This window comes from Hirundo rustica, chromosome 3 (genome assembly GCF_015227805.2).
Source record: "Hirundo rustica isolate bHirRus1 chromosome 3, bHirRus1.pri.v3, whole genome shotgun sequence".
Taxonomy (NCBI): Eukaryota; Metazoa; Chordata; class Aves; order Passeriformes; family Hirundinidae; genus Hirundo; species Hirundo rustica.
The window spans coordinates 22,123,409-22,147,781 of record NC_053452.1 but is presented as its reverse complement, the minus strand read 5'-3'; positions in this window follow the sequence as shown (position 1 = coordinate 22,147,781).

Genomic DNA, 24,373 nt, shown 5'->3' with positions numbered 1-24,373 from the left:
CCAAGTCAGTAGGTAAAAACTGGGTGCTGTTAGGCCTATTAGACTACTAGAGGACAAAATAGTGCCGATGGTAGATTTGTGTGGGTGAAATCAGAGCTGAGGCAGAGAAGTCAGATATAAAAACTGCAGAATTTGTCTGTTGTTTTATCTTCTCCTGCTTTGTTATGCCGATAAAAGAAGGACCCGGTATTGGGAGGGGGGCAGGATGATATCAGTGTTTTCTCAGGAATGTAGGCTTTAAGGTTAAATATCAGCAGAACACTAATCCAAGACATTATTATTCCTCGCAGACTTGAAATAATTTAACAGCCCTTACTGTACAGAATGCCACAGTAACGGAGAGCTAAAGCATGAATTTGGCCCATAAAAATGCAGAACATAAAAACATCGGCATTCTGAGTAAGCAGTTCACAGGGTTATTATGAAGGCTTTTCTTCCCCTCCTGTAAGGGAAAATAGCTAAGTTTTTAAGAGAAAATAGAGGCAAATGTATTTTTGAATAAATTATTTAACTAAAAAAATTTGCTGTAAGTGGGGAGAGATATGTCTTCATACTTTTATAATCGTTTATATTCAATTGGTTTTAATAAAGTATTTTTTGTCTACAGTCTGTTCTTTTCAAGTCTTCTGGCTAACTAGGTAATGCTTACAAAAAAGAAAATAGTTAAACCTGAGACATGTGCAGATAAAATCCATTACTGACGTGCTAAATGACATTTGGAGGCAGAGAGACTATTCTTCAGATTAGAGAAAAAAAATAGTATATTTCAGAATAAAAAATAAATATTGTTTGTACCCTTGGGAAGGCTTTACTGAACAACCTGATAATAAAAATCGTGCAGAATGTTTGATTTCTGTTTGATAGTCATTTTAACCTGTCTGCTCACTTCAAAGTAAATCTGCAAGCAGGTGTCAAGAGGTGAGCATGGACTGACAGCCAGCAATTGCTGAAATGCCACCAGCTACTCTCTACAGCTATCAGAGTCTGTCACATCTTGACTGTGAACTGAAGTGAAAATGGCTGAGCAGGGAAATTTTTTTTCATCAGAGTCAACATTTTCCAGCAACATTCATGATTAGACCTCCAAAGCAGTAAATACTAAAGCCCTGCATGAAGGACAGGAGCTCCTGTTTGTTTCGTGATGCGAGCTCTGCTGCCTGGGCGATGCGAGCAGGCTGCTTCTCCCAGTGAAACAGGGTCTTTAAAGCTCTCTTTGAAAGCTCTGCTGTGCAGCCAGGGAAGCGACGTGCCGTGGATTATAATAAAACCTGCCCCCCCACACCGCCCCCCAGAACACGGTCAGCACAGCAGTTCTTTTTAAAAAAATTAAACCAATCTGGATAGTTCAGGCGCTTGAACTATGTATTTGCTAGGTAAACATTTGTGGTAGATTAGAACACAAAGTATTTAATTTCTTGTTATTTCTCACGGCACTGTTTGTTGTTTTACTGCTCTGACAAAGAAGCGTGCTCCGTGGGAAGGCATGCCTTGCATTTATGCTGACTTCACCCAGGAACCCTCCCTGGCTCCAGTGTTTACCTCGTGCCCAAATAAAGCACATCCAGATTTGAACTCTTGTCACTTGGATTCTGCTGAAAAAGGAAAAAAACAAGGGGCTTGGGCCTGCTTGTGCTCAGAGCTTTGGATTATTTAGGCTCTCGAGCTGCATGCAGTGTGTTTTCTGGAAGGCTTTGTTGGGTTGTCTCAGTTATAAAAAGTGGAGGAGGACACACATTATGCTGTTTGTCTACTTTGCAGCTTGAGAATTGACACCTGTGTTGCTGCTCCTTTTTTCCCTTTGATCTGCTTTGTCTTGAGTTTTCCTGTGGCTTCGCTTGAGATTTGGTTTCTGATCCACTGGTGTAAGAAGCAGAAAATATCCATGCAGTGGGCTTGCCATGAAGGGATGCACTTTTCCACATGATGGACGATGATATAGTGGCACTCATTACTGTGGGATGCTGTAGAGGTCTAACATCTAAATGGATTCAAAAGCTTACAGAGGGTTTGTCCACTCAGGGTGATTATATGCAGAAACTTGAGGTCACCTTGTCTCACAGGTTTCTGTATCTATATGCTTTCAGAAGTAAGAAAGAATCTTTTGATATGTGCTGGTTTTAGAATGCTTTTCTAGACATCTATTGTTTGTGGCTGAAAGAGACAAAATAATGGGCTGGGATGACTCTCTGATCTGTTCCAGTATGCCTCTTACCATGGCACGAGCAGTAAGAACTACAGGAATGCCTACTTGTTTTTTTTCTTTCTACTTGTCTCTTTTCCTAATGCAGGGGATCATTTCTAACCAAACCTGCTGCCTTCTGTACATGCTCTGCATAAGCCCTCACTCCCTGGGTCAAAGCTCAAGACTTAGGTGCAAAGATACCCAGTGTCAGCAAGAGCAGGGCTGCTTCAAGAGAGAGAATGATCTGGGAGCCAAGAGTGATACAAGAGGGCAGTCCCAAAAGATCAGGGGACAGGGATGGGTTGCTCTTAGGGTCTATTGACCGTTCCAGTCATGGTGAGGCGAGAAAAATCAATCCAGTGTGCATTGATGCAAGCATGAGATGGGGTTGGGCACACAACACAGGGCTTGAGGCTAATCCAGGAAAACCAGCCAGCAAGGCAGGGCAGCAAAGGGGAAGGCCAGATGTGGGTGTACCTACAACACAGTTCTGGGGCCTGAGCTCAAATAAGCCATGAGAAGTTGGCTGGGAAGAAGACCAAGGTGAAGGTGGTTGTAATAGGGTCAACTGGTGACCTAAGGTTGTTTGCAGATTTAGTTTTTGGTGGCAGGTGCTGTATTGGGTTTGGGGTTTATTATTTTTTCTGACTGTCAGTAGGTTGTTAATAAAGTAGAGGTGACACATGAATCTGTGGTAAGATTTAGTGAAATAGATCACAAATTGAGTAAAAAATGACAGGGGTATGCAACACATTGGAAATTAGAAACAGGAGAATCCAAGCTCCCTGTGTTATTTTAGCAGACCAAGTTACCAATGTCTCAATAATCAATAAAAGTTAACAGGCATTGTTTGGATAACAGGCAGAAAGAAGTCTGAGTAAACAAATAATTTTACTCTCTGGGACTTTGAAGTCAACAACTGCAGCATTAATAGGCAAACACTAACTATTAAAAAATGATAAAAATAAAACAATAAAAACTGTAATCAATGCAGAAGGAATGTGCTAAGCCAAGTTTTACCCTTATTTGCAGTCAATGGATTTTCAGGAATGTGCATTAGCTTAAATCGGAATAAATTTGGCTTGTGTTTCAAAGATAGAACACTACAGCATATTTTGACATAAATTTTAACACTCCACTTACCACCTAATAGAATAAGATAAACTTCTTTCTAATGAACAGAATGGTTTATACATCTGCTGTAAAACAAAAATAAGCTGCTGTCAGATCCACTAGATGATAATTGATTTTAAAAATTTATTTTAAAAAACTCATTTGCAAATTTCTGCCAGTTTCAGAGTCGTGGTAACTGTGTAATTGCTTAGATTTAAATCTTGATTGATTATGTCATTTTCACTGTATGCAGACCCTCTAAAAATATTGTTGTTTATTTATAAATATGAAATTGGTTCTGTAAGATGGGTGCAGGATTGTCTTGCAGAGGAAGATTGTGGTTTAGGGGATTTAGATACAAGATTGGCACCATTCTCTGGACCGGGTTGCCCTAAAAGCAGGCTGCTGCTTCACCAATACCTCAGCTAAAATGCATTGAATAAAGTAGTGATGTAGAAACACAGAACATTTTCAGACATTTATCCAGAAAATCTAAAACTCTTCTGAAATGAAAATGCTGCAAATCTTAAGATTTTTTTCAAATTGGCTGTTTATTTTTATAGGAACTAACATTATGCTTTTCCATCACATAGGAGTGTTTTGTTTACTATGCAAGGGTATAATATCAACCCTTTAGACAAATTGAGTTCTGAGAATGGGCTAAGAATGAGGCATCCTTCTGGCAGAGAAGCCGGTCTTTTCATGAATAATACTAAGGAGCATCCTTTTTTGAGTGCTTTAAAGTTAATTTACAATTTTTTTCTGTTATTTTTTTCTTGATAATGTGCAATTTATTCCTGATGTTTCATGATGCTTGGGCAAAAATTCAGATACCATAGCACCATAATGAAGGAAATTGGAAAAAATAACAGTTTAATCATGATATGCATCTCTCACGTGATATATAGAATAATAAGAAACCAGCCATAAATTGACTTAGGGAGTAGGAATTAACTGCCAATGTAAAATCCTTGCCCCAGTGCAGACATGAGGGTTAACTCCATTACTGCAGGCTGAGCAGAGAGGATGAAAAGGCAGATAGAAGCTGAGAATTACCTTTTGTTTGTTTGTTTGTTAGTGTGTGTGTGTTTGTTTGTTTTGGTTGGTTGGTTTTTTGGTGGTAGTTTTTTTTGTTTGTTTTGTTTTGGGTTTTTTGTTTGTTTGTTTGTTGGGTTTTTTTTTTTGAGGGGGTGATGGAGGAAATGGGAATAGAAATTGGTTTTATCAATATTAGTGTATCAAAATTTGTATCTCTCTCTTAAATATATGGCATATCCAATTGTATTGGAGAAGGCCTGTTAGCTTGACTTGCTTGCTCAATCTTGTTTCTGAGAAGATATGAATAATGGCATAAATATATAGTTTATGAAGATGCCCTGATGCAATTTTCTTGTTTCACATAAGCATCCTTCAATTTCCTGTGCCACTTTAGTTCTAAAACAATATATTTCAAAGAATTTTCATATATTTTTGATATCAGGATCAAGATTGGCTTAACAAATAAGATGTATTAACTGGCAAAAACAAGTATGGAAAAAAAATCCCATGGCTGGTATCATGCACCAACTCTATTACAGACTTTTCATCTTGGATGAATAATAATTAATGATTATCTATGCCAAGAGAAAACATATATTGTCAGTATATATAACAATCCAAATTCCTGATGATTTACGTGACTCAAGATTTTTGCATCTATAGCTATTCTCTCTTCCCCTTTGTTATCCATATATAAGACAGTTTCTCTTTTCCTCCATCATTCTAATACGCCCAAGTAAATTATCCAAATGGAAAGTGACATAGGCATTCAAAGTTTTCTTTGAGAATTTATACACTGAAAATAGAATAGTAGCACTTTACTGGAGCAAGGAAGAAAAAACTATTTCATAAGGCATGCATTTTATGATAAAACTGTTGTTGAGCAAATTGTTGTTGAAATTTTTCAAGAGAAGTTTGTTGGTGGGTGATGAAAAGGAGAAAAGGGGTTCTTTCCTTCAATGCAAAGTTGTGGTTACTTCTGAATTTTCCCTACCCCAAAATGGTTTTGTGGAGTTTCTTTTGCTTCATCCCAAAACCACAGCCCCCAGTGGGGCTCTGGGTGGTACAGAATAACAATTTAGATGCACCCACACCATGCTAAGCTCCTCCCCCACCTCTGCAACCAGGACGCTGACTTAGAACTCAACATATAAAATAAGATAGTAGGCACCAACATTCTCACTGGACTTCTTTAGGACCATGTGCTGAAATATCTCTGGAGACCTGTCCTCCATTACTAACTCCTGCAGGGGAGTGAAATTAACTAAAGCTGTGAACACCTGATACCCTCACCCTCATGTTGAACCAGCATCTTGGAGCTCAGTATTTGGGTCCCTGCATAGTTGATTAAGAAAAGTAGGCAACAAAACCTTTTTTTTGTTTTGTTTTGTTTTGTTTTGTTTTGTTTTGTTTCCAAGTCTGGGTGCTCAGCAACCACTTAAACTAATCAAAAGAAACCACTTAAACAAAATGTGTCTTCCATCACTTAAAAATTCACTTACCTATCAGGAAATGACTAGTCCTTCTGCTTTCCATTACTGACTTCTTTTGCAAATTTTGCCTCCCTTTTAGTTTTATATATGCAGATCTATTATTGACCCTTCTTTTCTGCCCCATTTGCTGTTTCTGCCACCACAACCTCCCTTTTCCAGAAGTGTATAAAATTAAGGGGGAACACCCAGTCACAGGTCTGACCTGCATCGTGGTTTGACATTTTGCTAATGATTTGGCTGAGTGTAGTGGTCCTTACAAAGCTTAGTGGCTGCTGGTTTTATCTCTCCTTGGTTAAAAGGCTGCATACAGGCTCACTAGCAGGAATGTTTTAGTCCTAAAAATCCCCGATGTCACCAAATTAAGCATGTTCCTTGTGGAGACCATAGTTTTGGGAAATTTTATACCTGCTTAAGTGAAGCACATTCCTCACTAAATGAGGAAATTTTGATTGGAATTAAACAATGTCAGGTAGAGTTTTATTCAGAAATGTCATTTAAACAATTGCTATAATATTTTTTTTTCTTTCAAACAAACAAATAGTGTGTTTCAAGCTCTGTGTGTTATTTTAAAGTCCAGACATTTTGAACTGTCAGATCCAGTCCTGTGTGTCTTCTACTTCATGGAATAATAACCAAGCCTTGCCAAGATCTCACAAGCAGAACAGAAATCTGAGCAGAGAGCTGGGGGTTTGGATGGCTCTGACCCTGAGCACAAGGACATCAAAAGAAGCATCAGCAAACAAGAGGATAGTGGCAGAGCACTGACAATTTAATCTGGAGCAATACGTCTTTTGCATTAGGTATGTCAGTCTTTACATTAAAAAAAAGAAGAAAAAAGAATCAGAACTGAGGGAGTAATACTTTCTTTAACAAAGGTGTCCTCACGGTGGGAAAGAGAACAACAGAAGACTGTCATCTCCTTGTTTTCCTTGATGCCTGCTACAATGAACTTGTCTACTGTCTCCTACGCATATTTAGAAAGAAGAAACCCTTCTCAAGAACATATTTTTATAGTCTCAAGTCTATAACTTTGCTAAAAAACTTCTGGAACTGTGTACAGCTTCATCCCAAACTTTCTTTTCCCAACAATTCTTTTCCTAACGTGTAACACTGAGACATATGTGGCATTTTCTGCTGGCAATAATTACAGCACAATACACAGAAACTTCTGCATAAAACCTTTGTTTCTGAAGGCGATCAAATGTTGGCAGCTCAGCCTCAGATTTGTGTATTTAAATCAGCTTTGAAAGAGTAATTTCATTACTAACATTGAGCCTTGGAACAGATTTGAATGAAGAATTGCACTTCAATGTGTGGAAGATGCCAGCAAATCAATTCTGTTCTATTATCCATGGGATAAAGTAGAAGACTGGTCCTTTGAGTAGGGTCTAATGCCTAATGAATAACCAGATGGGAGCTTGAAGGCTGTTTTCTTCATGGGCGGTTTCTACTTTCTGTGCCTTGATTCAGACATGCAGTGATCATCCTGTACCACAGAACTCTTAGAAGTATTCCTCTTTGTGCGTCTGAAAGTAGAATTTTTAGGTGTCAAGAATGTTTTAAGGCCAGATATCTGCAACAGAATCAGAATGATTCTAGGTTAGATATCCACGTGGACTGGAGACTGCATGACAGTAACTCAAACTTTGTCTAAAATCTGCTTCAGGCCCTGTTTAAACATCTACCTCTCCTTTTTTAAGCTCTGATTTTGATATTTTTTTGCTTACTTTCCACATTAGTAAAATAAGTATAACAGGGATTCTTTTCTACATCTATTTCATAGTGTAAATTCTTTAATGTAATTTTGTATTCGTACGACCTTAGATTTTAGTAATAGGTTGTGGATGTACTTCTAGTATATTAATATGCTATAGAGCAACAGCACATTAAATGAGAATAATTAACATTTTCCACCAAGTATTAAATTTAATCTAAATTAAATACAGTTTAAAAAATGAAATACTATTTCACCTTATCCATATTTTAATATAAGTATGAAATATTGGCATCCCCAAGGCAAAGCAACTCCTGTAATTTAAGCCACTCTGGAAAAAAATCCTGCTAAAATATTCTTCCAGGGTAATTTCCTAGATTAAAAATATACAGTTAAAACTTATTTATAGCACCGTGCATTAAATGAAATATATTGTTAATGAAAACAAACACCACTGCTTTTACAGGCACCACTCCTTCTCCTGTTAGAACTTGCTCCTGTGGTCCATGGTGAGTATTTCAGGCTGACACTCCGTTGGAGCACAGGGTCAGGATTAAGGCTGGGAGAGAGAGCAAACCTCCGTCTCCAAGTGGTGCTGGATTAGACAGGAGTGGCAGAGGATGGTATAGACTGCAAAAACCATGCTCCTCAGACAGCTTGTTGGTGTACACCGTGATGCTGTTGTTGGGCTAAGGCATGGTCAAAGCCTAGCCTTTGTCTTTCAGTAAATAATTGGGTAGCTACAAAGCCAAGAGCTTCAGGTGGTGTAGGGCAGGAAGGAGCCTGGCAAAGGAGAGCATGGGCTCTTGTAAGAGCTCTCCTCTGAAACTGGTTTCTGTTTGTCACTGCTTTGGATCTCGGGGCAAGGCTATCCAGGAGACAGACCGAGCACTTCAGGAAGCAGCCAGGGGCTGCTGAAAGATAAGAGAAAGCTGCAAATTTTCCTCACTGAGGGACTTGTGTGTGCCCCAGGAGCGGCCTTGGCACAAGCCTAGAGCTTGGGTTGGGGTTGTGGCTGGGTGGAGGGATGGCCTAGGCGTGCTGCTGGAGCTGGGCTGCAGAAGGGGCTGCTCGAGAATGCTCAGTGACAGAAGGATTTCTCCCCCAGCAGCTGTTCGTGTACATGTACCATGGCTGGGTGTTTTGAGATAGGCCAGGGGTGTTTGTTAGGGTGCAGGGCTAGAACAACGACAAAGATGAGAGTTTCAGGTAGTGTGGGGCTGCAGAGAGGCTGCCAGCATAATTCCCCATAATTCCAATGCACCGTTGCTGGGCTATAGTAAATGTCTGTAACATGTATCTACCAGGAGAGTGGTTAAAATAATAATAATTTAAAATAATAATAATTTAAATTGGTGGGGAAATGTAGAAATTTGGAATTTTACAGGGTCGGTTAGTCAGTATTTTGTTTGATTTTTATCTTTTCTGTTTTGGTTAGGTTTTAGTTTCCTGGGGGTAAGGTTTCTTTGTTGTGGTGTCTTTTGTGTGTTTGGGGTTTTTTTTTGTTGTTGTTGTTTGGGTTTTTCTGAAAATAACATAATAAGTACTCTAACAGTTGAAAACATATTTTCAATTCTTGTATTCATCAAGGTAGAAGACTCTAGAGGAGGAAAAAAAAAATTACAAAACAGTATTTTTCTTTCTGGAACTGGGATATTAAATAATGAAACCCATAGTAAAATGTGACCAAAGGTCTTTTGATTTTCATAACTTAAGTGCATGGTATTCTGTGGTATTCAGCATCTATATCACTGAAAAATTTATTAAAATATTTTCAATCAGATATAATGCTTTAAGTTCGGTGTGTGGAGTTGGAGAGAAGAAAAGTGATAGTAAATAAAAGCTTCAAAAGTTATTGAAGTGTCTGTCACTTCTCAGTTCATATAAACTGGTCTACAGAGAAACATGCATCACAGTAATATTCTCTAATTCCATCCTTTTCCATCTTGTCTAAAGCCAAGTCAATTGCTGGAAATGATAGAGAGGGACTTTGCAAAGTGAGTACTGATTATGCATTTTGTAGGTCTGGAAGTGGATTTCTTTCTTTAAATCTCCTGTCCAAAGCAAACATTTTATTAGGAACTGGGTTCCCTGTAAAATGATCAAAACCATCAGCTCACCTGTCTCCATTTCTTGTGACAATACTTGATGTCCAGTGCGTGAAATAAGAATTTAGCCTTCAACATTGGCTTGGCCACCAGAGGCACAGAAAGGGTGTGGAGTGGCTGCTGTAGCTAATTTACCCTGTGGGACAAGAGGCAGCAGGACCAGAGATACAAATTTTTGAGTCTGTCTTTTCCCAAACATAACCCCCCACACACATGATAAATAGAGAAGGATCCCAGTCCACCCTAAGTGGACAGTTCAGGGACAAATCCTTAATCTGTGTTCTTGTGTCTAAACATAAAGTCTTGTTTTGACGTTCTGAAATTACTGGATGAGACCTGAAGAATAAAATTACCTTCAGTTCATGTGCCTTTCCTGAATGTTGAGAAAGAAAGTTGGAGGAAAGAGAAGGGCACAGGCAGGATTAATTACATTTTTCATTTGTTGGAGTTCATTGCCTGGGAGAAACTTATCAAGCAAAGCATTTAATGCATTTTTCAGAGACAACAAAGGCTTGCAAACAGCATGTCCTCTTGGCTACAATCCTCTCTCAGTTCCCTTTCTTCTTCCTGAAGTCCAGAGGCAAGTAAAAGTAAAAATACTTGTAAATAAAAAATTCACACAGGGTGAATCCACCCTCTGCAGTAATGCCAGCAGTCCTTCATTCTTTTCTAAGGAGGTATCTTACCAAAATAGCTGGTACATGTTTAAGTTCTACCATTTTTACAGACCAGCACACTGTGGAGAGAGAAGTGGGAGCACTTTTCTGCACACTGACAGTGTGTGCTCTCAGCTGATATTTGGGCAGTTTAACCCATGACCAGCTATGGATGCAGACATAAATTGCTTGACAGACAAGACAGATTTGGTATTCAATTACTAAAAGGCATGTCTGGGTAGACAGAGCAAGCAGGTTTAAAAGGAACCTAGGCTAAAGCAAAGGAGATTCCCAGGCTTGTGCTGCTATCTGGTGGAGTTGGCTACCCCAAGGTAGCAGACTGGAAGCAAGGGCTTCCTACCCTTCTCTGTGCAGTAGGTAGGCTTGTTCCTTTGCTATCCCAAAGGCAGCATTCATCACAACAGGTACAACATCATGTTAGATGGTATCTAATCCTTGGTTGCATGTGTCAGCAGATGATGAGACGTGAGCTTTGAATCAGAAGCACAGAGTCTTCTTCTTGCCTCGATGTGGTGTTAGGAGAACAAATTTCTGAAGTGTTCAGATAATCTTTGGTAAGTCGAGGACACCAAAGCCACATCAGAAATCTAATGTTTCCTGCCTTCCTCCATTCCTCTCAGTCTAGCACATATCTCCCTGAGGATGAGCTGTACAGCTGTGCAGTGATCCCTGTTCCTCACTGGCCAGCACAGATGTGATTTTTGTGTGCATGGTGGCTTTAGGTGTGCTGCCCATGGCAACTCCTGGCCTGGCTGGGTGTAAACCCTTGCTGTGCCCCCAGGTTTGGTGTTTCCTCTCCTCAGACTTTCCATTTCAAAGTGAAAAACATGCCTGTTGTAGCAGGTGTCCCCTCACTAGAGCTGAAGAAGAGAGCAGAGGAAAATAAAGAGTTTTGAATGATAATTTCTGTGTCACTGTACTCAAAAACACTAAGAATGACTTGGAACTGGGAAGGGGAGGACTGAACAGTCAGGATCTAAAATAACATCAAACAGATATCCTGAGAAGCAAGGAGGACATGGGCTGTCACTCAGAAGATCAGGCAGTAAAAAGGCATCCTGCCTTGATGTTACAAAAGCCAGATGGCTTCTCATGAATGTCATACATATTACTTAAACTCAGCTTCTTCAACTGATGAACTGCTTTAATACAGAGCAGCTAGTCTAATGATATTTTTGAGGATGGAAGTGTGATAAAAATTATGAGCATGCAAACTCCTAGATTGGTTCAAATTATTTATAACTTTTCACAGCCTAAGCTTCTGTCAAGTTTAGTTTCATTGCTTCTAAAAATTATATTCTAGACTGGAGTGCTAAAATGGGGAAAGCTGTCAGGGAAGGAGAAATTTCTGCTATTCAGTTCCCTATTTTTTTCTAAACAATTTTCTTTATTCTGCTGGAGCTCAGGTCATTTCATTTTGAGGATCTGTGGCACACACTTGTTATGACACTGAAAACACCTCGTATATAATGAAAAGCTCCCTCTAGATTCCCCAAGTATCTTGAATAATGCTTTTTTGTTGTTATGAATCTTCACTCACACTGAAAACTCATGGTAAATTCATAAAGAATGGTTTCCCATTTTCTGAATTTACATAGATATAAATCTAATGAGAGCCACAATAAAAAAGAAACATTACTTTAATTTTATTAATTGTGATATTTGGAGAGTATATTCTCATTTTTTGGGTTATGAATTCACCATTTATGCTACATTCATGAGATCTTCTGGTGGAATGGCTACTTTAAAACACTCAGACAGAAATTCAAGACCTAGCAATGGGAGAATTTTTTTTTTTTTTTTTAAATAGTCAGTGATTGACAACCATTGACAATCTTGTAGGCTCAAGCAGATGTTTCAGAATATCTTCTTGTAAAAATATTGTCTTGGATGGACAGATGAGTATATGAAAATAAGAGCTCTTTCTGAACCTGCTAAAGTCACCAAAAGCAGTCCCATGCCTTCAGCATATGCTGATGCAGCTCATGGTTGAGGCACTTCAGAAGAGAGACAGCATTTCATTCTTTTGCTGCAAGCAGACATTTGTGCCTCTTCTTTCTCCTTCTTTTGCATCCTGCAGCTGCCTTATTGCAACAGTGGCTTCATCTTGCTGGAAAATAATTACTAAATGTATCAAACTTAGATCAAATATTAATGTATGCTCTTCATTGTACTTATAGGGATATTCTTACTTTGCTCAGAGTGAATAAATATTTAAGTTTTGCTCTGCATCCCCTTTTGAGTGAAAATTTTTATAGTATAATTTGTTGAGGAATCAGGCTCCAAAATATGTATCAATGCATGTATTTTTGATGTGGAGACTTGAACCAGTTAACTCATTTAGGAGTTAGTGGTTTTAAATGTAAAGATAAAATCTTGGGTGTTTTAAGCTACATTTATTTTTTTTATTATTAGAGCTTTTATTTATATATTTCTGTAGAAATATTGCTTATGCTTTTATGCATGAGTATCCCTTTAAGAGGAAATCCTTCATTTGCCTGTGTAATTGGAAAGGAAAATGTTTGCTAGCAAAAGAGAGTCATTAGTTTGGCTCTTAATTTCCTGTTTATGTTTGAATTGATAGGTGTTTCCTCATTACCATCAAGAAAGAAGAATTTGATCATCTCTGAATAACTAATTTACACTGTAATCACAAAGCTGCAGCAGATTGCAACTCATGATTCAACAATCAAAAGGCACCCATAGGTCACAGACAATTGGATGGCCCAAAGCTTGCCCATAAACTCGAGCCAGAATGAATCAAAGAGCAACCCAGCAATCTGTGTGGGGTAATCAAGACTTGGCTGGGTGCTCAATACAGGGTATGTGATTTATATCTGTAGCATTATTGTTTCATTTTGTAATATCATTATTTCCTACCAGAATTCACTGACAAAAGTGTTTAAAAATATATTTAGCTTTACATGTTATTGTATCTAAGTAGAACCTTGACTTTCATTGAAATATTAGTGTTTCAAGTATCATTCTCTTTTGCTGTAATTTGCTTTAATTTTTATTTGCTTTTAGACTTGTTTTCCCAAAGATAATACTTTAAATGAAAGGTATTTGAGCACCTCCTTCTCATTGATTTGTAAGGAAGAAAGTAGTCAGGGATGTTGGGGGGTTTGGCCTGAAGTCCTTTACATGTTTACAGAAGACTTAGAGAAGCATTGACAAGAAATTCACAACTTCTTGTCATTGCTGTGCTGTGGCAGCAAGTCTGTTTTGAATAGACCATGTCTTAAAAAAAAAAAAAAAAAGCCGTTTCATCTACATGCTAATTTTGTATTTAGCTTTTAATTATTGTTTTGCATTGATGTCACAAGTAAGAACCAAGATTTCTTTGATGAGTCAAAAGACCATTCATTAGCAATCAGATTCCACCACATTCAGTAAATCCTATACACCAGTCATCAAGACTGATACGGCTTTCAGGATAAAGCTGAAGCTTTTCATAGTTTTTGAAAACCACTCTTCTTTTTTACAGTAGGATAAACCTGATAGTTTAACAGATCAGCATTTCTCTGAGAATCTTCTACCCAAAAGGCAACTTTGAAAAAACGTGACATCTAGTTAGTACAAAGTGTCACCTGAATCATTTATGTAACAGTCCTCCCACCATATTGCTCATAATATCTTCAAAAAAGTGGGTGAAGATCTACAACAAAAGTGATAATGGAAGAGAAAAGCCTGAGAGGTAAAATGACAGCACAAGAGGTACAATTTATACTTCACCTTGTCTAAAGGATAAAGCCAAGGCATTTTCAGGTCATAAGCAAGCCAGGAATTTTTATGTAAGATAAACAGCATCACTGTGGTTTTATAATGTAGCAATTATGCATATACACTGTTGTACACGTGTATGCATTAGTCAAATAACCATGGTGTTTACCCACAAATAGTATTGGACAAAACCAAACTAGGTTCATTTTTTGGTCATCATTTTTAGTAGGAAAATGATGGCATTTGCAAAAGGACAATTTTTTCTATTTGTCAGCATCACAGAAGAGGAAATAGACATTAGTGATTGTTTCTCTGTTAATGGCATGGTCACCATATTAATGGGAGCTGGAGGGTCACTGATCTTATTTATAAGTTTAGATGCTGTTCTGTGTTAGTTATCACTGCCAAAGAAGCTTTCACTGCGCTCTGCATATTTGATTGCACGTGTTTGTGCAATACTGGGCTTACTTAGCTTGAAACAGGATTTCATCATAAGTAATCTCAAGACAACTGAAAATTAAATTTAAGGACCTAAATCTTATCTGTCTTCATATTCATATAAACGGAGATAAATACCGCCTAAGTCAAAATAATGAAGGAATGAATGCACTTTTAAAGAGGTCTGCACAAGACCAAACTGAGAGTTAATTTTGCACTTTGCAAATGCCTGTGCTGCAAAATCCGTGTCACTGAAGGCACAGATTTTGAACAAAAAAAGGCATCAGGCTTCTCTACACTCGTTTTTCAATGAGTATTATTGTTATACCTTCTCCATCCCAGTGGAGATAGCTTTTTGCATTCCTAGAACAAATCTCCAAGACCTCCACCGCAGGTCCTCTCACTGAGCGCTCAGCACAGAGGCTCTTTTCAGCGACCTCACCTGCCACACGCAACAGGTCAGCCAATCTAGGATGTCCCACATGAATTTACCACACAGAGTTGGCAAATATTATCTAGAGCCATACTTCAATAAAAGCCATTTTGCTCAGTAAGTGTCTGAAGCCGCAAACCCTCTCCATCATGCCACTCATGACTGCATCTTTGGCTGATGCTCATTCTGGTGCCTAAGGATATTTGTTGTTAGGGACCCTTCAATCCTGGAGCCCGTGGGCTCCAGCGCCTCCACCTGAGACCAGCCCTGAGCTGCTGATGTGCCTCCTGATTAAGGTGATTTTTATACTTATTTTTAGCCCTGTCCCCTGCTGCCTCTGGCTGGCAGAGTCCTAGGGTCCCTGGGCTCCCTGAATGATCCCTGGACTTGATTCATCCCTGGACATGCCTGGGCTGCCAGTGGACCTGTTAACAGCTCATGGCTTGCTTTGTCCAGCTGAGCCCCTGTGGGACTGTGCTGGGGTGTCTGCGGACACTGCTCTGCTGGGGTCACCCCCAGCTCCTGCTTCATCCCTCATCATGGAGCAGCCCTGCATCTGCTGCTCCTTGGAAGAGGAAATGTGAAAGTTTCTCTCCTCTTTCCACAATAAGCTCTCTTCAGAAAGAGACGGTAGAAGCCAGAATGTTTTAAAGTTATTTCTTTGATATATGGCTGCATTACAATGCCGTCGTGATGTATGTTTTAAATTACATGAAGGGATGGAAAACAAAATAATAAAACATAGCTGGCATGTTTTAGTGTGCACTACTGTGATCCATAGTTCGCTGACAAAATAAGACATCAGGGTGAGGTGTTTATATTAATTTAGTTTTAATACCCTTTTGTGCTTTACCGTTTTGCTTTATTTTCCTCAGTTAAGTTTTGTGTTTTGTCACAATGTTCCTTGTCTTCCTCCACGAGCTGTAGTCAGGAGTTTATAACCAGCAGGTTTTTCTACTGTAATTTTGCAGCTCTGCTCCAGCATTGTAAAACTAGGAAATAACCTAAAGCAAAACAGCACTTCTCTGTATGCTACATACTACCTCAATCTACACAATTAACAGAGGAATGTATTTCCATGGCCTCCCCCATAAATAAGACCTATTCACCCCAGTAAGGATTTTCAAGATATTCCCTATTTATATACATATAAAAATATTTTTTGGAAATTTCCACCACAAGTTAGAGGGTCCAGAATGTCTGGACAAGATTGACTGTGAGAGTAAATACTCTCTGAACAACCTGGATGTAGTGGAATTACACCTTTTTAGCACTGAAGAGGCGACTGTTTGTCAGGAGGCACAGTGTAGCTCATGGCATTGGCTGCCCTCCTGCGCCTGCCACTACTTGCCTCGCATTTGCAATGCTGTGTTTTCTAGCTATTGATATTTCAGCAATTGAAAATAATATATTTACTTCAAAGCAATCATTCAGTGCAAAGCACGCAGGCAGGGTAGTATCTGTACTGACAATGATAGCTGATCCTGTTCCAGAACAGGAATCAGCTTTAGTCTTATGATTTGTAATGCAGTATGATGTTCTCAATAAAACTGCTCGTTGTTAAATTCTTGCTTTCCCTACAGATGAATCATTAATATCTATCTATACTGATCTATAAAACTAACATTTTTCGTGACAGACGCCATTAATAGTGAACATTCAGTAAAAGGAAGAACTGCATTATCTATCTGAAAGGTCTGAGCTTTAGATATTAAAGCTACAGTGGATTCAAACACATTTTCATAGTTTAACAACAATTAAAAAAAAAAACCCTCTTTTCCTTATTCTGAGTTTGTCTTGGTGATCAATGTGCTTCTTACACCTCGGTTACAATCTCGAATTTAGAAACTGGAACCAGTACAAATTTTGGTTGCTCTGTGTTTGACAAAATTCTTCCTTAGATGGTGTAATAGAACATTCTTGACTGGGATATGGGCAGCTGGAATTTCTGGTGAAGGATTTTTGCTAATTAAGAAAAAAAATTGATCTGGTGCCTTATGACTTGGATTTACAGATACCAGTGCAGACATCATGCAGAACTTTCCCTCTAGTCAGCTCTTTTCTGACAACAGCTCTGAAGGGAGAAGTAGATTACAAGGGATTCTTCTTGTAGTCACTGGTCTGCTTTCTATTGGTTATTGGGGTTTTCCAGTCTTTTACAGATTTCACATTTTAATAAATCTGGCACAGTAAAAGGCAATAGACAGTACATTCAAATATCACTATCATCTTGCTCTTTTCAAGCCTGTGTTGTAAAAGGGATTGAAGAAGCCATATTGCTTGTTTATAAAATTATCTCGTAGATTTTTCTTTTAAATACACCTGTATATATACACCTCAGAAATTTTTTAAATGTGAAAAATTGATATTATTTCCATATTTTAATGATCAAAGTAATGAATCTCTTTGCATAAGAGGACGGGTATTCTCTCATCACCTTCTATACCATGCTGGTGTGCTTTCCTCTTTCTTTTCACATTTTTTTCCTTAACTTTGATCTTAGTTTAAGCTGCAGCCCTGACAGGTATTCTCCTGATTACTAGGATTTTATACTGCTGCGGCACCAAGGTCTGTGAAGCTGTACTATATTTTGGGGTCTGCTCTGCATGGGCTGTTTTGTTCTCATATTTTAATTAACAATAAAAGTGTATTATAATGCTACACTAAGGTCCCTGTGAAAGTTAGGAATATTGAAAAGTGAGGGAATTTTTCTAAGTGTACATTAGAAATAAATACATATTTTTACTAAAAAAGACCCCAAATGATTAAGTAGTAGGGTGGGTATTGTTTTTGTTGTTGTTGGGTTTTTTTTTTCCCTGACCTTACTTGCCTCTTTGCATTTTCAGGTATCAAGGCTGGGCCAAAACATTTTGCACACGGGTGCCCCTGAAGTAACAGGCTTCATCTTACAGATGTATCACTAATTTTGCCTATGGTGGACTTGACATTTGATTCTGCATTTTCTAATTTATTGTAAGTTATGTACACTCTAGTTAGATGTGCATAGATGTATGATTAATGCTTTCAAAAGGCGTATGTTTTGTTTAAATGGTTATTCAAATATGTGGGAATGTGGTATTACCTGTGTTTGATTAGAACAGATGGTGTTTCCTGTTCCTTCTTTCCAAGGAGAGTACTAAGCAAAAGTTTGCTGAAATTATTTCCATAAGCCAAAGATACAAATGTTAAAGAGACCTTATGCTCCAGTTTTCTGGGACCACAATATTGCTTTTGACATTACTCACCCAAAGTCAATATTTAACTATTACAGTACTTATGTGAGCAATCAAGTATCACTACCCTGATTTATTTCTTTGCTACCAGCTAACTTTATTAAATACTCTAAAGTTGAACAGACAATCTAAGAAGGCTTCTACAAGTTGCAAGTTCCTGCAACCTGAGTGTAATTACCTAACTTTTTACAAATACATGTCTAACATTGAGAACAATAGCACAGAAGTTAAACTAATTCTGGGGTTTTAGCAGCACTTCACTCTGACAAACAAGGGAACAGTAAATTGATTCAGGAAAAACTGTAAAATAGAACTTGTCAAACTTTGGGAACAGGTAAAACACTTCTGGGAGATTTTTTTCTAGAATCATTTAGGTTGGAAAAGATATATAAGATCATCGTGTGCAACCATTAACCTAACACTCAAGTCCACCACTAAACCCCATCCCTGAGTACAAGACCTGCACACCTTTTAAATACCTCCAGGGATGGTGACTCAACCACTTCAGCTGGTTCCAGTGCTTGCCAACACTTTATCCAATCTAAACCTCCCTTGGTGCAACTTGAGGCCATTCCTTATTGCTTGTTTCTTGGGAGAAGAGACTAACCCTCATCTCTCCTTTCAGGGAGTTGCAGAGAGTGATGAGGTCACCCCTGAGCCTCCTTTTCTCCAGGCTAAACACCCGCAGCTCACTCCGTCCCTCCTCACAGGACTTGTACTCCAGACCCTCCACCAGCTTCCTTGCCCTTCTCTGGGCATTTTCCAGACTCTCCTAGACAAAAAGATTATGTACAACACTTTCACTTTTATACTGATTCTGCTCTCCAATGACATCCTTCCTACACAGGTTTCTTCCTGATCTTTACCCATGTAGCATGGCTTGGAGAGTCCAGAATGAAAAGCAAGGTATGCTCTAGCTGGGACTCTACTATTCCTAGCCAATAATCAAACCAGTTTTTACAAACTAAGCAATATCAGACCTCACCATGTGGCTAGAAGAGTGCCAAGAAACTCACAACATTACAGCAGTGGTTTTAGTGACTCTAGCTTGGACCCCTCTCTTCCAGGTCGGTAACAACAGGCTGATGGGGCCTGGCAGCACTGTTATTGTTATACTATTTTTGTTTCAAGAGGTCCATATGTATTCTGCCTTTCTTATAATGCCCATGACCAGCACATATGACTTGAAAGTATTTATTTCTTCACAAAATTGTTCACAGAGTCAATAATGTTTTGGTGTCATAATTTTTTTCTCCAGAAGTTCGTGTGCTCATCTGAAAAGAACAAAATCCACAAACTATTCCAGAGTTTAAAAGTAGCAACTTCTTGTCTTACAGCTACGAAAAAAAAAAAAAAGAGGATATTTTTGTATTTTTGTTCAGGTGGATTTCCATGCAGGCCCCTAAACTTTAGCAAACACAGAATTTTTCTACTGAATTCTATGTTACATAAAAGATACTTTATATTAATAATTTTGGCCATAAGAACTTGGAGTAGGTGTCTATATGGAGGAATAAAATTGATTGTGCTTCCAAAGAAAAGCAGTCTAAATCAAGTGCTTTTGCTTCAGGGCCTTTTCTCAAGGCTGTTGATACAAATGCTGATGGAGCTGTGACCATCGAGAATAAAGGAAATCCTGCCTCAGCCTAAGCTGGTTGGTTAGTAAATCCAAATAGAACTTTGATGTGTAAGATCAGTATAAGTTACCATTTTTTTCTCAGTGTTTCAGCATACAAGTCTCTGTTTCTCTTGAGGTTCCCCCCTTGCTAAATATATGTTCTCATAAAGTTTGATTATGGTTTTATTGATGTTTTTCTGTGTTATTGTTCATCCTGCTTAGGATCAACATTAGGAGCATAGACAGTAATACTTCTAAAAGCAAAGACCAGTAGGAAAGAGCCATGCTTTTAACTAATTTAAAAACCCCAGAAGAGATCTGAAAACTCAATCAATTGTTGGTCGAGTAAAAGATTCTGTTATTCCAACGTTTTTAAACCCAAGGGGGTACTCTCAGGGGTGTGTGCTCAGCATCAATTTCAGTAACGGTAATATTCAGGTGACTCAGAGGTAAAAGATTCACATATTTTATCCTAACCTGCATGAAATTTAAAGCTTGAAGTTCTGGTTTACTTGAAGCAAAGATAGGGAATGGGGACCAATACTTCTAAAACACAAGGTTATTTTTATACATTGCTTTAAATATGATTATCTATGATTCCATGTAGAAATACTATTGCATTTTTGTCCACATTTTGCTTTCTATTTGCATTGAGCTTGAAGAGCTGTTCTAACAGAAATCAAATACTGAGGCCAACCCCTTGCCTGGTTTACAGTGGTGGTTTTTTTGACCTTTAAAAGATAAACCACAGTCCATACTGGATGGATCATACTGGGGAAAGTTTTCTCACTGAATAGACATCTTAATCTGATCCTTGAGAGCTCAAACCTACAAGCTGACCCTTTTACTTTTCTTTCTTTTTTTTTTTTTTTCTTTTTTTTTTTTTAAGAGACATGTTTTATGTTTTTGCTTTTAAAGAGCGCTTTCTGTGGAAACGTATCTTTGAATAGTCCAAATTTAATAATATTCTAAAACAGTGGAATAAAATGCAGAATTTCTTCCCTGTTATTAGGAGGAATACCTTAATTTGCTTGTTTTCTCCTTCAATTTGAGACTGATGGCCCAAAGTACTAATCATTGCAAATATAAGAATATAAATTTGGCAATATTTGGAAGCCAAAGCAAATAATTTTCTTCAGTGGTGAATAAATTGAAAGAGGAGATTTTTTTCTCTACTCTTCTTCACAGAGCGATATTTCACTGCTTGTTGGCTGCCAGAATTAGGAAACAGAGGCTTCTCTGAGACTGTCTTAATATTTTATAAAGAATCACAGCTGATTTTCACTACAAGAGAAAGAAAAGGAGGAAATACAAGCTGTGCGAATTAGAATTGTCTAGTTCTGTGGTTTGCTCTAATCTCCAGAACTAGCACAGCTGAGTATCACTTATTTTACAATGCTTTCTCATTTACTGTGGAATGTAATCAGAAAATGATCTCACTTTCTGGTGAACTTCGAAGAAATCTTTGTAAATCAAAGGTGCCCTTGGTTAGCTGTAAATTGGCATCTCTGTGGATTTGCATTTGAAGGGCGCCAGAGAGAGAAGCAAGTAGGATCATCCCTTTAGGATTAGACATCCCTTAAAAGAGCATTTAAGATTATAGGCCAAGTACTACCCAATAACAAGGAACCTCCCTGAGTTTTACACTTACTGTAGTCTTACCAGTCTCTGGGGTTTAGTTGTGGGGGGCTTTTTTCCTGTTTGAATACATAACTCTGCAATATCTCTTGTTACCTGCAATATATTCATGTGAATCACTACAAGCACCCGATGAAGACTTAGATAAGGAACAATGTTAGAAATCTGGCACTATTCATCTATACACAGACTAAAAGAATGAGAAGCTATCTTTTTCTTCAGATATTCCTATAGAGAATATATTTTCATGGTCTTGAGATATTAAAGTACCAATTTTCAAGCATTTTTAATTTTTTTTTTAAGGGAGAATTATATGAATGCCAAGTAAATAGTAGCAAAATAGCCCTTTTTAAACTTTGAAAAACAGCTTTATGATTTGTTAGTTTTATTTTATGAGAGAATAATACGGTAAATGCCTGAAAAGTAGATAGAAAAACTAATTTAAATAGAATGTATGCAGTTCTTTTGGAAACCCAACAAGCAATAATTCTGTTTACAGTCTTATACAATGCCTAAATGAGCTGATTTTCTCCTTTTTAAAAGAAGGAAAGAACAGTATTAATATTTTATTATTTAGAGTGAAGTACATTAAAACTGTTACAGTTAATGCTATAGCCAAATACCCCAAGCCCCTGAAAATCACAGAATTTAAGTAAAACTGTCATTCAGTTTTTGGCTATTCTCAATATAATTAATGAGATTGAAGAAAAGTGCACTCAACTCCCCATATCCTCTTTTATCACCCTCTTGTCTTAAACACTTTCATTTTTTTGGATTTCCAAAAAGTGCACTCAAAGCCTGTAGAGCTTTTACTTTCCATTAGATTTGGTTTTTCTGCTAGGGACTAAAAAGAAAACCCACCTCAATGTCATATGGCTCTCAGATGAATACGTAATCATTCTCTCCACATCCATTTAGATGGATCATAAATGCTGCCTATATTCATGCTACAGCTGGTCCATTAAAATGGGTTTATCTTTTGACTGGTTTAAGTTGATCATCTTTTTTTGCTTTTATGTATATATCCTTTTTACTTTGAACCGAGTAGCTCTTAAATAGCAATATATTGGTCATGGTATAAAAAACTTCAATTATAGTTTCAGAAGATTTGGTTTACATGAGATCAGTATTCAGCAAGTACGCAGCATTTCAATATTGTTAGGTAACTTTTACTTTTTTTTGCTGCATATTCAATAAAGAAAAGTATTGGTTGGTTTTTTTCACATATCACTGATTCTTTATATGTTTTAATGTACTGTGGTTTAAACAATTCCCAATTTTAAGAAACTTTAGCACAATAAGAAATAGCTGTGAGTTTTCTGTAAGATGATTCATCACCACAAAATGTTGTTAATGAAATTAAAACAATGTGTTTTATGTGGGCATCAAGTTCAGATCTTTAGTACAAAACAAACAATATCTTAGACTTTATATTGCTTCTATCATGAAGAAGAGTCATTGTGCTGAATGCATTAGTGATAATCTTCATGCATTCACCACACACAGGATGAAGAATTTTATGTCTTTCCTTAATAATTGGCATGCATTTCATTGGGCTTGACTGAGAAAGAGGAAAAAAACCTTCTGAAGCCACTAAATGACATTTACTTTACATAGAATAAATTATGGTTGTGCTTCCAGGCATAAGATATCCAGTCAGTGACAAGGTACAGGAAGAAACATTTTTGTTGTTTAAACGCGGTCACTACAGCCTGGATATAAAGAAGGACTTGACAATGACCATTGTCATCAGCAGGATGACAAGGAGACGTTGTGGTCTTTAAGAAGGCCTGAAAATTATTAAAGCATTTGCACTGTGCTGTTAGAAAGCCTACCATAACCATGGCAGATTTAACAGTATCCCTTTACTCCAGTCTGGGCTCTCAGTTCAGCTCTGTGAGCCTGAATAGGAGAGAATTATTTTATTGGTTGGAAACTGGATTCTTTCTCTGGAGCACAACCTGGTGGCCAAGGGAAACAGTAACTTGAATGCCTGTGTGTGACAAATGCCAGTAAGAGATTCGGAGTAGTTGCTCACTGCATCCAGCCTGTGCTGGATGGGTGGCTGGAGAAAAAGAAATGGTCTCATAAATAGGCTAGCATGGGGTAAATGGAGAAACACAGAGGTGCAAGCCTGGAGAAATGCAACAATTGTTTTTGTTGTTGTTGCTTAAAATATAATGTTTCTGAGATTAGAAATATGGTAATATATTAAGGGCTTAATTAATCAGTTTGAAGAATTACAAGCCAGAAACATCATCCCCAGCTGTTTGCAAACAAAAGTACATTTCATAATCCTATGAATTAAAAATGACCCAAAAACACAAATGCAGATAATATTAGGTGAAGATATAGTTTATGTATTATTTATTTACATAGTGTTACATTAATGCATTTTAAATTTAAGCCTCTTTCATACCAGGTGTGAATTTCATTTAAATGGGAACAGACTACTGAATGGCATTAAGGAACACAGTTCTATGAAGAAGTTTGGAGTGAAACGACACTGCTGCTATTTTACCCCCAGCGAGCTGCTGCTGGCATTTTATCTGATGTGGTGTTGAATTTCTTTTCACATCTTGTGCTATTAAACTGAAAATTTAACAAAAATCAGAAAAGCCCATGATTCATAAGCTGGTATGTGTATTGTAGTATGCGAAGCGTTTTTCTGGAAATGTAGGAAATCAGAGATATAAAGCTAAGGTATCCATTTAAACGAGAAAGGAATAAGTAGAAACATTACTCGTTAAATGCATTTTATAAAAGAAATGTCTCATTATCCTTTTGTGTGACCCATGAAGTCACCATCAACCAGCTTGTAACCTGTAATTATACAGCATCTCCCTGCCAACCTGGGGGTGAAAAATCCATAGCCGGGATTTTATTAACTCTGACTTGAGGGACTGCTAAAGCATATTGGACTTTATGGTCGTGATTTTGAAAATAGCATACCAATTTGCATAAC